The 14,229-nt window shown below is 47.2% G+C and overlaps 1 protein-coding gene across 5 annotated transcripts in view; it reads right to left on the minus strand.

Annotated features, from left to right (window-relative positions):
- Positions 1-9,640, minus strand: part of PDZK1 (PDZ domain containing 1) — a 42,565-nt gene extending 32,925 nt beyond the window's left edge. The window contains exons 1-2 of one of the 5 annotated variants that reach the window (XM_032268900.1): positions 9,518-9,640; positions 8,843-8,930 (exon numbers count right to left, since the gene is read on the minus strand). The gene's annotated coding sequence lies outside the window, so the exon portion shown is untranslated. Of the gene's footprint in view, positions 1-2,032; positions 2,304-7,888; positions 7,982-8,204; positions 8,227-8,842; positions 8,931-9,517 lie in introns of those variants that run through there. The other 4 variants (XM_032268901.1, XM_032268899.1, XM_032268904.1 and 1 more) reach the window with 4 other exon arrangements.
- Between the last annotated feature and the right edge of the window lie 4,589 nt (positions 9,641-14,229).

Raw genomic sequence — 14,229 nt, forward strand, 5'->3', positions numbered from 1 at the left:
AAAAAAAAAAAAAAAAAAAAAAAGGAAAAGAAAAGAAAAAATGAAAAAATCAGCCAGGTGTGGTGGTGGGCACTTGTAATCCCAGCTACTCGGGAGGCTGAGGCAGGAGAATCACTTGAACCCAGGAGGCGGAGGTTGCAGTGAGCTGAGATCATGTCCTTGTACTCTAGCCTGGGTAACAAGTGAAACTCTGTCTCAAATAAAAAATAAAAATAAATAAAAAAATTATCTGGGTGTGGTGGTGCATGCATGTAATCCCAGCTACTCGGGAGGCTGAGGCACAGGAATCACTTGAACCCAGGAGACAGAGGTTGCAGTGAGCCGAGATCGCACCACTCACTCCAGCCTGGGCAACCGAGCGAGACTCCATCTCAAACAAACAAACCCAGAAAGGTAGGATTGTGAGGATTTCTAGATTTACAAGGAACACGGAGCTGGAATGTTAGACCGCGAGGCCAACATGAATTGGCAGATAAGAGGATCTAGGCGTTTGGGACTGGGAAGATGAAATGTTTCAGGGACTAGCTCAGCAGCATGAGTGGGGAGGAGAGAAGGGACTTAGGAAGCACTTTCAAAAGTTAACGGGTTGACACAAGAAAAGTCTTCTTAAAAGATCTTTAGAGCTGAACAGTTCCCTGTGATGCAATTCTAAAGGAGCCATGTGTGTATACAAAAGGGAATCTGTATTTTTGTTTCCATCTTTCTCTAGGATCTATTGAGTAAAGTCGAGTAGAAACAGCAAGGTTTTAGAGCCAAACCTAGTTTTGAATCCTGGTTTCACTGCTTGCTCCCTGCGAGAACATGGGTGAGTTTCTTAATTTTGAGCTGAAGATGGAAGAGCTCCTAGAACAGGAAGCACATGTGGGTGCAGTGAAGCTGACTCACAGGAGGACACGTGCGGCCTCTCGCCACAGCTTCTGGAGCGTCCAAGTCCCCTCCGTGCAAATCACTCTTTCCTGTCCTCTGGTGGAAGCCCTAGTGTAATGGGAATCCCATTTTCTGTGAGAACATTTGAAATTTGTTCCTGATTTTCTTTTTGCAGCAGACAAGAAGCAATTATAGACTAGGAATAGGCAGGCAAGGAATTCTCTATCCACTCAGCCCAGACCCCTTCTGCAAACCGAATTTCAGCTGCTGAAAAGTCAGGGCTGGTGATTTTGTTCCCCATGAAAGAAAGGTCAAATAGAATACTCTGGACTTGGCCGGGCGCGGTGGCTTACGCCTGGAATCCTAGCACTTTAGGATGCCAAGGTGGGTGGATCACCTGAGGTCAGGAGTTCAAGACCAGCCTGGCCATCATGGTGAAACCACATCTTTAAAAAAAGAAAGAAAGAAGGAAAACTCTGGACTCAAAAGTATCCTGTAAGTCTTAAAGCCAGGGAATTACAAAACAGAACCAGATGCTGTATAAGAGTCCAGGGCACTTTGACAGAATTTCAAAGACTAAGCTGGCCAGAGAGTTCCACCACCTGGAGTGGATGAGCGCTAACAGAAGTGAACATAAGGGACCCAAGGAACAGACATCAGAGGAGAAGATGGAGTGAGTGATGCATTACCTTAGCTACAAATACCTGGCACAGCTAGGGACCTTCACAGCCAAGGAGCAACTAGTGAGCAGGCTCACTTAGCAGACAGCATCACTCAAACGCCAAAAGATCAGAGAAAGGGCATGGGATAAACAGCATTCTGCTCGGAGGGAGAAGAATAGAAGGGCACTGTCACCAGCAACAGCCAGATGCAATGAACTACGATCAGGAACAAAAGAGCCCAGGTACTGTCATCTCTGCTCATCTTCCAAGGTCTGGGACTTAGAAGAGGTAGGATTATTCCATAAATATAGTAATCTACACCTGAACCCACCATCACCCTACCTAATAGTAATTAGGAATCAATTATACAGTCAGTATCACACCACAAAGAAAACAGAGCCTCTCCCCACAAGGCACTTACGTAACCGACACCCAATCCATGAAAAAAACTAAACAGTAAAAAGTTAGCGGACTGCTGGTGAGTAATGTTTAACGCTAGTTACTTTGACTGCGGAAGGGTATCTGATTGTATAACCTAAGATGGAACCACAGAGTAAATTATTTCTGTCTCACTGACGCATAAGGAGAAGAAAGGGCAGGGTCTCTCTGGCAACATTCAACCTAGACATTATTTGCTTTCCACTGAAGTCCATGCTCGCCTGTAAAACACTCTGAACTTCAGCGAGAAAAAAGCAACGTTCTCAGGACGCTTGACCGGGTGTATCTGCACAGTGTGGACTTTGAGGAACGCAGTTCCCGCAGCACTTGGTGTATCTGTTTAACAAGAAGGAGAAAAAACAAGCCCACTAGACTTTTGTCAGGAAAATGCAGTTGGTGGAGACTGCGCAATGTTAAGTCAGCAACTACAGAGAGGCTGAGAATTCGCTCCAGGCATCAGCCCTGACTCCAAGGCTTCACGCCTCACACCAGCCATGTCTTCAGAGCCTGCCACGGAGCCTCAGCACGTGCTGTCTCTTCCAACAGCATAAGCAAAAAACAAAACAAAACAAAAAACTCCTACTATATCTGAGCTGGTACTGACAGATGTCTCTATCAAGGAAGAGATAAAGGAAATTGAGTTTAAAGATAAACTCAATTTCACCCTTCTTCAAATATATTTTACCTAGAATGCAGATCATATTTAAGGCTGGCCAGATTTCTCCTTTGAAAAGCAAGGCATGGGCCAGGCACGGTGGCTCACGCCTGTAATCCCAGCACTTTGAGAGGCCGAGGCAGGTGGATCGCCTGAGGTCAGGGGTTCAAGACTAGCCTGACCAACATAGTGAAATCCCGTCTCTACTAAAAATACAAAAAATTAGCTGGGTGTGGTGGCAGGCACCTGTAAGCCCAGAGGCTGAGGCAGGAGAATCACTTGAACCCTGGAGGCAGAGGCTGCAGTGAGCTGAGGTTGGGCCATTGCACTCCAGCCTGGGCAACAAGAAGGAGACTCCGTTTCAAAAAAAAAAAAAAAAAAAAAAAGAAAAGCAAGGCATGTGGAAATTCAAATACTCAAGTATATTTACTTTAAATAATTAATATCAAAAAATAGAAGGAGAAGCAGGGCTCTAAAATATGTATTTGCTTAGTATACTTTCCAGTTGTGATAGTTAACTGGTCTTAGCTAGGGATACACTTCCAATGTGAGAAATGAATGAACCCCATTCCGTTGAGAATTATCTAGAGAAGAGTGATCACAGATGTACTGTCATATAAATGAGAGAGAATTTTTATCTCTCATTTGTGATAAAGAATGGGATCTACTTATCTCAAAGTTCACTTGACCTGCTGATACTAAGGTTCTTCCCTAGCCCCAGCCACCATAAACAATACTTTGTCCTATATGGCAAGACTCTGGGCTGGAGTTCAAGGACTTTCACAGTTTGATTGCTTATCTGAGTTCCACAAGTTGGGAGAGGGATTGCGGAGCCCATATTGTGTGGAAACAGAAGCACCCACAGAGAGAGGTCACCCTTATGCTGTTGTTAGAACTGGTACCTGGAAACAGCTCAGCCAACCTGAGGGTCAGCTCAGACAAGGGTGTCCCCAAATTGGCATTTTGCGTTCCATGATTTTTGAACTTGCATTTCTACTCCCCTCACTTTTGTTGGTATGTCTAGACTACACGAGTCCCGCTTCAAGACAGACTTTCTGACCTTGATTTTATTATACTACCGTCTCAAGAAAAAGTCGTTCAAGAAAAAAGAAGTTCAATCTTCTTGCTCAGGCACTGAGGCTTAGCATAATCCAGCCCTACCTTGGGCCCCCAGCTCCTCGGCAAGCCCCAACTGGTCTCTGCATGGGGGGGAGACCAGTGAGCCTGCCCTTTGCCCAGGCCCCAGAGCTCTGCCTGCAATCTCTTCCCCACTTCTGACTTATTCATAGTAAGTGCTAAGTAAACATTTTTTCCAAGTGAACAAATTTAAGACCTACCATTTTCAAGGCTCAGTTCAAATTCTAGATTATATACGGATCCTTCCATGACCACCACAGTCTGAAGGTTTCACTTCGTCATCTGAATTTCAGTTCTCACTCATATACTTAACAAGTTATATGTAATACCTACTGCAAGGCAGGTATCAGGATTCAACCCAGAAGAGCTACCGTCTGCCCTGAAAGAGCCCGGAGTCCAGAGGGGAGAGTCACGAAGCATACCTGCTGAACAATATTTAATATATTTTTTTAAGACAGGGTCTCACCATGTTGGTCAGGCTGGTCTTGAACTCCCAACCTCAGGTGATCCACCCGCCTTGGCCTCCAAAGTGCTTGGCTTACAGGCATGAGCCACCACGCCCGGCCTATGTTTAATATTTAACAATGTTTAAATACGAAGCCTTTCTTATTGTTCTGTATATTTATTGAGCTCCTACTAGGAATCGGAACCAGCCTCGTACTTTTTATGGGTTCCGATTCAATCCTGATGGCCATTTTACAAGGAAAAAGAAAGGAGAGTCTGAAAAGTTAACGTGATTTCCCATGGCTATTTGGATAAGCAGAGCCTGGATTCAAACCCAGTTGAGTCTAGCTTCCTTCCACCATCTACCCTGCCCCCCAAGCCTGAGGTGTAGGCTGTATTCTGGAAATAAAAGTAGTCAGACTGGGAAGAGGAAATCATCACAGACAGAAGGAACGCAGGAGCTGCATTCCCAGAACGGTGAAGGAGCGGAAAAATCAGAGCACAGTTAGATGTTGAAAGAAAGAAGTAGGCTGTGAAGCACCCCAGCCTCAGTCCAGTAAACTGTAAAGGAGCTTCAGTGTCCATGTCGTGTGTCCCCAGCAAGATAAGCTTGCCTTTTTTTTTTTTTTTTTTTTTTTTTTGGAGAACTGAATCTTGTTTTTGTCGGCCCCGCTAGAGTACAGTGGCACAATCTTGGCTCACTGCAACATCTGCCTCTCAGGTTCAAGCGATTCTCTTGCCTCAGCCTCCCAAATAGCTGGGATTACAGGCACCCACTACCATGTCTGACTAATTTTTGTATTTTTAGTAGAGATGGGGTTTCACCATGTTGGCCAGGCTGTTCTTGAACTCCTGACCTCAAGTGATCCACCTGCCTCAGCCTCCCAAAATGCTTGCATTATAGGCATGAGCCGTCACCCCCAGGCAAGATAAGCTTTCTTTTTTTGTTGTTGTTTTTGTTTTGTTTTGTTTTGAGATGGAGTCTCACTCTGTCACCCAGGCTGGAGTGCAGTGGCATAATCTCTGCTCATTGCAACCTGCACCTTCCAGGTTCAAGCAATTCTCCTGCCTCAGCCTCCCAAGTAGCTGGGACTACAGGCACAGACCACCACGCCTAGCTAATTTTTGTATTTTTAGTAGAGACAGGATTTCACCATGTTGGCCAGGATGGTCTCGATCTCTTGACCTCCTGATCCACTCGCCTCGGCCTCCCAAAGTGCTGGGATTACAGGCGTGAGCCACTGCGCCAGGCCCAAGATAAGCTTTCTTAAGAGCAGGTACCATAACCCCTTTCTGTACTCTCATATCAAGTATGTACTCAATACAACTGGTGGAAAACCCACGGGCTTTTCTGGATCATTTAGTTTTGTTTCCCCTGGGGACCCTATGGCTCTACGCCGCTTCGTGAACGCCGAGTATCTGTGCCTCTAACCAGGCTTGACACCTCAGAAACCAGTGACTGCCTCAGACCAAGAGCAAACCTTCTCTAGTTGGCACCAAGTCGGCTAGGGCTATCTTTCCTACTTATCGAAACTCCTGCCAGTCCCTGGGCTCCTTCCTTTCCAGGGGTCACGTAACTGCAAAGCTGTCTGAAGATTATCTCAGTAGCACTTACGACGTACTAGGCACTACGTGCATTCATTTAACCCTCTTAACGTCCGAAACTAGGTTCTAATATGCCCATTTGACTGATGAGGAAACAGAAGCTTTGAGAGTAAAAGTCAGTCTGATCTGGAACGCAGGTTTCCGATCCCCATGTTCATTTTCTTCATCACTTCGCCACGATACCCACCGGGAAAAGTGATTAAGGAAGTCTGGGCAGTCCCTCATGAAGAGCCAAAGAAAGAAGGTGCAGGCCGGGCGCGGTGGCTCAAGCCTGTAATCCCAGCACTTTGGGAGCCCGAGGCAGGTGGATCACGAAGTCAAGGGATCGAGACTATCCTGGTCAACATGGTGAAACCCCGTCTCTACTAAAAATACAGAAAATCAGCTGGGCATGGTGGCGCGTGCCTGTAGTCCCAGCTAGTCAGGAGGCTGAGGCAGGAGAATTGCCTGAACCCAGGAGGCGGAGGTTGCGGCGAGCCAAGATCACACCATTGCACTCCAGCCTGGGTAGCAAGAGTGAAACTCTGTCTCAAAAAAAAAAAAAAAAGAAAAAAAAAAAGAAAGAAGTTGCTGAGAGCTTAAGGAAAACATGTCTAGCTCCAGCTTTCTACCCTCATCGCATTCCTGTGCAGTGAATGTGAGAATCATTTAACTAACATGTGGCCAGATAAACCCATTCCCACATGACCAGACCCTGGACTTTGGATGTCCTGAGGGAGTATTGGGAGACCTTCAACCTCCTTTCCTGAGGAACACCTTATCAAAGCCATCGCTGTCTGCATCTGTTCTTCCAGCTCCTTCCCTGACACACTAATTGCATTTATGCAAATCTGCTCCATGCCAGGTAATGCCCAAGGGGCTGGTAATACAGCAAGTAACACAAAAGACAAGATCCCTGCACTCGGGAAGCTTAACATCTGGCAAAGGTGACAAGTAAAAAGTAAAATGAGATGACTTTTTCCCCTCAAAACGGAGTCTCGCTCTGTCACCCAGGCTGGACTGCAATAGCACAGTCGTGGCTCACTACAACCTCAGCCTCCCAAGTACAAGCAACTCTGCCTCGGCCTCCCAAGTAGCTGTTTTATAGACGTGCGCCACCACACCCAGCTAATGTTTGTATTTTTAGTAGACATGGGGTTTTACCATGTTGGCCAGGCTGGTCTCAAACTCCTGACCTCAGGTGATCCACCCACCTCAGCCTCCAAAATGCTGGGATTACAGACATGAGCCACTGCACCTAGCCAAAATGAGATGACTTCTGATGGTAAAGCTATGAATTATAGAGATACCGCTGGCATGGAGGTGCGAGGCTGATTTAGAACGTTCTTCCTGGGGAGGTGCCATTTGAATTCACACCGGAACAACAAGGAGCTCGCCTTCAAGGCTCCAGGATCTACCTTCCACTTCGCCGCCAACTCAATCATAAGTGAGCAAACAGAGGCTCAAGGAGATTAAAAGACAAGGATAAGGTCTCCCAACTGAATGCAATTTGTCTCTTCCCACTATTCTACAGAGACTTTGGATATACACGTTTGAAATCTAGGCATCTTACACTGTGGTTTTTTTCTTTTTTTTTTTTTTTTGAGATGGAGTCTCACTCTTGTTGCTCAGGCTGGAGTGCAGTGGTGCGATCTCAACTCACCACAACCTCTGCCTCCAGGGTTCAAGTGATTCTCCTGCCTCAGCCTCCCGAGTAGCTGGGTTTACAGGCATGCGCCACCACACCTGATCCACCCACCTCAGCCTCCCAAAGTGCTGGGATTACAGGCATGGGCCACCGTGCCTGACACACATTTGTACTTCTAATTTTATTTTCAGTACACTCTTGGAGAAAACATGACAGGCCTTCACTTGATAGATAATGAAATCGAGGCTCCAGATGGCTGAGTATTTTGTCTAATGGCCTGTCACTAGCAACGGAATCAAAACTCTGATGATTTGTATTCCAGTCCTGTGTTCTTTCCGCTGGATGAGGAGTAGCTGCCTAGCAAGTGGTCTATGAGTCTAAGACATCGCTACCAGCAACTTCACACCCTGTGGTGCAGAGAACGTACAAAAGTCAAAGATAAGCACAACTTACTATTGGAACAGAAATTCAAAGACCATGAGTGATTTGCAGCAGACCTCAGGTGACTGGACAATCCTTCCCTGAGGCCGTCCCCGCTCCCTGCTCTTGGCTTCTGGATACAAGACGGAAAGCTGCTATGACAACCCATTGCAGAGATTTTAGTAAATAAAGAAGAATGTGTTCCTCAGAGCCAACCCCCAAATCTTCATAGCCGGATCCAACCCAGATCGGCAGTCTTGATAGCTAGTGAAGCCTTAGGTAAGTGTCATATGTAAGTCTCATGACTCTTCTGCTTAAGACATAAACAGCTAGTGGTTTCCAAACCTACCTGCACTGATCAGAATTATCTGGGAGAGTTTTCAGGTAAAGATCTCTCAATTCACACAAGACCTGGAGACTTAGAAATACCAAACGCGAGAACCTGGGGAATCTGTTTTTTAAAATTCAGCCAGCCTGGAAATCCACTGGTTTTTCTCATGTCTTAGTGCTCCAGTGTGATACAGAGAGGAAAGATACCTGCTTTTGTTACCTAGTGAGCAAGCTAAGTTAGACTGCATCATTTAAGAGCTGCTTCCAGAAGTCTTCCCTGCTACCCAAGGCCCCTGCACCAGCGGGAAGATCCCAGGCACATCCACCCGGTTCCCCGTGAAGTCTGTTGTCTCACTGCCTTTGGCTGCACGTCAAACCCCTGTCCAACCCAGGGAAAGCTTTTTCTGAGATCAGTTTGCCAATTTCTTTGTGAAGCAGACCCTAGCCTGCAAGGGTGAGGAGAATCTCCAGCAGAAAGAATCTCAGAGTGTGGATAATCCGTCACCCCCAACCACCACCAAAGGGGACTGGCTCCCTCCCCATGGAACTCTTCTCTGCCCTCGACAGCCAGTTACTGGCTTGGAAAAAGAAAAAGGAAAGAGGGTAGTTCAGACCCCAGTGGCCAGCATCCTCAAGGAGGACAGGAGCAGTTCTTACCTGGAGCTGGAAGGAAGAGGAGCCGCGCCGTTTGTTCGCTCGGGAATTCTGTCTCTGTGGGTGAGCACTCGGCTTGCAACTCACTGGACTTTGAACAAAGATTGATTTAAAAGCTGATGTATTTAACAGGGATGTGTGGTCTGAATTCAAGTGACCTCTGTCCTGCTTCCTGCCAGCTGACTGGGCCCTGAGCTGGAAAACCTGACAAACCTCAGCAAACCGAACCCTCTGGCCCACCTGCCTGGCCCTGCAGGGATGCCACTGCCTGCCAGCCGCGCCCAGAGAACGAGGAGGGTAGAGGGGGCGAAGGACAGCCAGGGAGGGGCCGCCTCCGCTTTCCTTGGTACTCTCCCTTGGGCAGATGCCTTGGTCACACCCAACCAACCCCCAGTCCCGTTAAGATCCTCCAGTCCCCCATCCTAGGGTCAGGGCGGGAGCATCCTCAATCACTGAGGCCACCCCACAGAGCAGCAGCCTGTAAAACTCCCGCCCAGGAGGCCAATAAGCCCCAGGAAATGGGGCCAAGCACTCAGGCCACCCATCCTGCACATCCACTCTTCCCTGGATTCTTACTTACATGCTCCCTAGGAGTTCAGCAAGCAAAGCCCTTTCTCTTATGTCCCAGGCTTCCTCCTATCCACTCTCTCCCCTCGCTTTTTTTAAAATCTTTCTCACCTGACGGTGCTCTTTCTGTTCTCCAGCCTAGCGATAATTGTCTTCCCCTTCACACACTCAGAGCCTCTAGGGCAAGCCCAGCAGGGTAGGTGGAAGTCATTCTTACAAACTCCTCCATCCTGCTGCCTCAGCCCCAGCCACGATGGGCAGCTGATCCCTATCAATCAGCAGCCCCCACACAGAGAGTTCTAGCACCGCGCTTCTCACTGACCTGGATCCTCAGCCGACACCGCAAACCAGGGCAAGAGATTGCTCCCGACACTGAAGCAAAGCGAACTACAGGCCGAGGACTGGGTGACCTCACCCCTCTTCCACCCACACTGGAAGGGCCGTTTGTCTTTGCTGGGCCTTGGCTTTGCCCCCAACAAAGGCATGACCTGAGCCAGTGGGTAAACGGTTTAAAATGACAAACACCAAGCAGCTTCCTCATACCAGCTCATCGTCCTCCACCTTAAGGCTAAGCCCTCCTGGCCTCCTCTCTACCTTTCAAAGCAGAAGGTAGAATGGGAAAATCTGGATTTAGGATCAGAACACCTGCGTTCACCGTAATCCCAGCACTTTGGGAGGCTGAAGCAGGCGGATTGCTTGAGCTCACGAGTTCGGGACTAGCCTGGGCCACATGGTGAAACTCCACCTCTACAAAAGGTTCAAAAATTAACCAGGCATGGTGCGCATGCCTGTAGTCCCAGCCATCTGGAGGCTGAGGTGGGAGGATTGCTTGAACCTTAGCGGCAAAGGTTGCAGTGAGCCGTGATCATGCCACTGCACTCCAGCCTTGTGACAGAGCAAGAACCTGTCTCCAGGGGAAAAAAAAAAAAAAGAACACCTGAGTCCAATTCTGACTCTGCCATTTCCCGGGTGTTTGATCTAGAGTAACTCATTTTTAACTCTCTGTGTCTCACTTACCTTCATCATGTATCAATAGTTGTTATTGTATGGTTTTTAGAAATTAAGAATTTTTTTTTTTTTTTTTTAAAGATGGATTCCCAGCACTTTGGGAGGCCGAGGCAGGTGGATCATGAGGTCAAGAGGTCGAGACCATCCTGGCTAACATGGTGAAACCACGTCTCCACTAAAAATACAAAAATTAGCCGGGCGTTTGGCACACACCTGTAGACCCAGCACTCGGGAGGCTGAGGTGGAAGAATCGCTTGAACCCGGGAGGTGGAGGTTGCAGTGAGCTGAGACTGCGCCACTGTGCTCCAGCCTGGCGACACAGCAAGACTCTGTCTCAAAAAAAAAAAAAAAAAAAAGAGGGATTCACATTCTTTTGCCCAGGCTGGAGTGCGATGGCATGATTGCAGTTACTGCAACAGCAGCTCAAGTGATTCTCCTGCCTCAGCCTCCCGAGTAGCTGGGATTACAGGCATCCACCACCTTGCCTGGCTAATTTTTGTATTTTTAATAGAGATGGAGTTTCACCATGTTGGTCAGTCTGGTTCTTGAATTCCTGACCTCATGATCCACCTGCCTCAGCCTCCCAAAGTGCTGGGATTACAACGAGCCACCATGCCCGGTCCATTTGTTTTCATACTAGGATTCTATTTACATAATGTCCAAATATAGGGCAGAACTTTGGGGGATTCCTGCTTAGGTGGTAACACATGACCCTGAGTTCTCGTATGCTGGCAAGATTCTAGTTCTTGAGCTAAGTGAGGGTTATACAGGTATTTAAGATGAATTATTGAGCTATGCATTTTTGTTTCATGCACTTATTCTGTACAAATATTTAATAATTAAGGAGGTTAAAACATTTTAAACATTACAATATGTGTATAGCATATTGGAGTAAGAAGCAGCTCTTCAAGTATAGAAGTGACCTGCCGAGGATTTCAGCTTCGCTCAGCTCTGCATGATCTATTCAAAAGTGGAAGGGATCAATATCTTGGCATGCCAATAACCTACGTGTGGCACATCTGAGCAATCTGGTCAGGAAGCTTTGATCTCTCCACTTTTGAAATGGAGTCTTGCCCTTGTTGCCCAGATGGAGTGCAGTGGCACGATCTCGGCTCACTGCAGCCTCCACCTCCTGGGTTCAAGCAATTCTCCCACCTCAGCCTCCCGAGTAGCTGAGACTACAGGCACCCGCCACCATGCCTGGCTAATTTTTTTTTTTTTTTTTTAAGACGGGGTTTCACCATGTTGGTCAGACTGGTCTTGAACTCCCGACCTCAGGTGATCCGCCCGCCTTGGCCTCCAAAGTGCTTGGATTACAGGCGTGAGCCACCGCGCCTGGCCTTGCCTGGCTAATTTTTGTACTTTTAGTAGAGACGGGGTTTCGCCATGTCGCAGGCTGGTCTCAACTCCCGACCTCGTGATCCACCTGCCTCAGCCTCCCAAAGTGCTGGGATTACAGGCATGAGCCACCATGTCCAGCCTCCACTTCAATTTTTAAAAATTGGGCTCAGGCCTATAATCTTAGCCCTTTAGGAGGCCGAGGCAGAAGGAATGGTTGAGTCCAGGAGTTTGAGACCAGCCTGGGCAACATGCCAAAACCCCGTCTCTACAAAACATACAAACATTAGCAGGGTGTGGTGGTGCGTACCTGCAGTCCCAGCTACTCAGGAGGCTGAGGCAGGAGGATGGATTTAGCCTGGGAGGTGGAGGCTGCAGTGAGCCGTGATCATGCCGCTGCACTCCAGCCTGGGCGACAGAGTAAGACCCTGTTTCAAAAAAATATATATATATAGTGGTAAAATATTCATAACAAAAATTTACCATTTTAATCATTTTGAGTATATAATTCAGTGGCATTAAGGACTTTCACACCGTCAGGCAGCCCTCACCACCATCCAGCTCCAGAGCTTTTTCATCTTCTCAAAAGAAACTGTGTGGCTAATGAACAATGATTTTCCATTGCTTCCTCCCCAGCCCCTGGCAACCACCTTTCTACTTTGTTTCTACAAATTTAACTACTCTAAGCACCTTCTATCTGTGGAATCTTATACTGTTTGTCCTCGTATGACCGTCCTATTTCACTTAGCAAATATCTTCAATGTTCATTCAAGCTGTAGCACATGACCAAATTTCCTTCCTTTTGAAGAGTGAATAATATTCCACTGTGGACATAAACCACATTTATTCATCCATCCAGGAATGGGTCGCTACCACGTTTCGGTTGTAGTCAATAACACTGCTATGAAATGCATGTACAAATATTTGTTCAAGTCTGTTTTCAAATCATTTGGGTATTTGCCCAGAACTTGAATTGCTGGATCACATGTTTAATTTTTTTTTTTTTTTTGAGACAGTCTCTCCCTCTGTTGCCAGGCTGGAGTGCAGTGGCGCAATCTCGGCTCACTGCAACCTCCACCTCCCGGGTTCAAGCTATTCTCCTGCCTCAGCCTCCCGAGTAGCTACGACTACAGGCACGTGCCACCATGCCCAGCTATTTTTTGTATTTTTTTAGTAGAAGCTGGGTTTCACCATGTTGGCTAGGATGGTCTCGATCTCTTGACCTCGTGATCTGCCCGCCTCAGCCTCCCAAAGTGCTGGGATTACAGGCATATGTTTAATTTTTTAAAGAAACACCATACTGTTTTCCATAGTGGCCGCACCACTTTGCGTTCCCACCAGTAACACAGAAAGGTTCCCGTTTTGCCACATTCCCATGAACACTTGTTATTTTCTGTTTTGTTTTCATAATGGCAATTTTAATGGGTTTGAGGCGACATCTCATTGTGCTTTTGATTTGCATTTCCTTAATGAGTAATGATGCGGGCTATGTTTTCGTGTGCTTACTGGTCATCTGCGTATCTTCTCTAGATAAATGTCTCTTCAATTTACTTGCCCATTTTAAAAATCAAGTTGTTTTTGTTATTGAATTGTATCATCTCAGTTTTTCTTCATTATAAAACAAAGACTCAGAGAGGTGAAGTGACTTAGCCAAAGCCATCTCAGGCGAAAACATGGCTAAAACCCCTGTGCTTTTGCTTTTAAGGCCGATGCTCTTCCTACTATACAGTCTGCCTGGCTCCGTGGGTATCCTCAAATTTTTCCTCCAACTTCAGATCTGATTGTCCTAGTATCACCTTGTCCTTTCAGTAGCTCATTAACTTTCTCTGAGCCTGGAATTTTAAGCTCCAGTGGTCTTCTGTCCCTGTCTAGAGTCAATATTTATGACAGGCTCCCTTTCCACTCTCTGTTACTCTGGCCTCATGTCCCCTGAAGAGGCAGCCCGTGTAGTCTGCATACCTTTGGAGGAATTTATTAGGCCAGGGTCCAGATGCAAGACTGAGATAAATGTTTTACAGCAGTGTGGGGTGACAGGCTGGAGACAGGGCAATGCCACTGGGCTGCAGCACACACTATGGCCCCACATGACTGCTGATTGGAACTTTTGAGTTCTTCCCAGTAACAGGTGTCAGGACAGGGGAGGCCTGAGGGTCCTTGGAGAGCTGTGCATTCTTAACACTTGGGAGTAGGAATTCACTCGCTCTTCCTTTTCCCAGCTGAGGAGTCAGAATTCACAATCCTTTTCACCATAAGAAAAACTCACATGGGCTGGGTGCGGTGGCTCAAGCCTGTAATCCCAGCACTTTGGGAGGCCGAGGCAGGTAGATCATGAGGTCAAGAGATCGAGACCATCCTGGTCAACATGGTGAAACCCCGTCTCTACTAAAAATACGAGAATTAGCTGGGGGTGGTGGTGCGTGCCTGTAATCCCAGCTACTCGGGAGTCTGAGGCAGGAGAATTCCTTGAACCCAGGAGG

The sequence above is a fragment of the Sapajus apella genome, unplaced genomic scaffold (genome assembly GCF_009761245.1).
Source record: "Sapajus apella isolate SASKATOON/1434 unplaced genomic scaffold, GSC_monkey_1.0 scaffold187, whole genome shotgun sequence".
Lineage (NCBI taxonomy): Eukaryota > Metazoa > Chordata > Mammalia > Primates > Cebidae > Sapajus > Sapajus apella.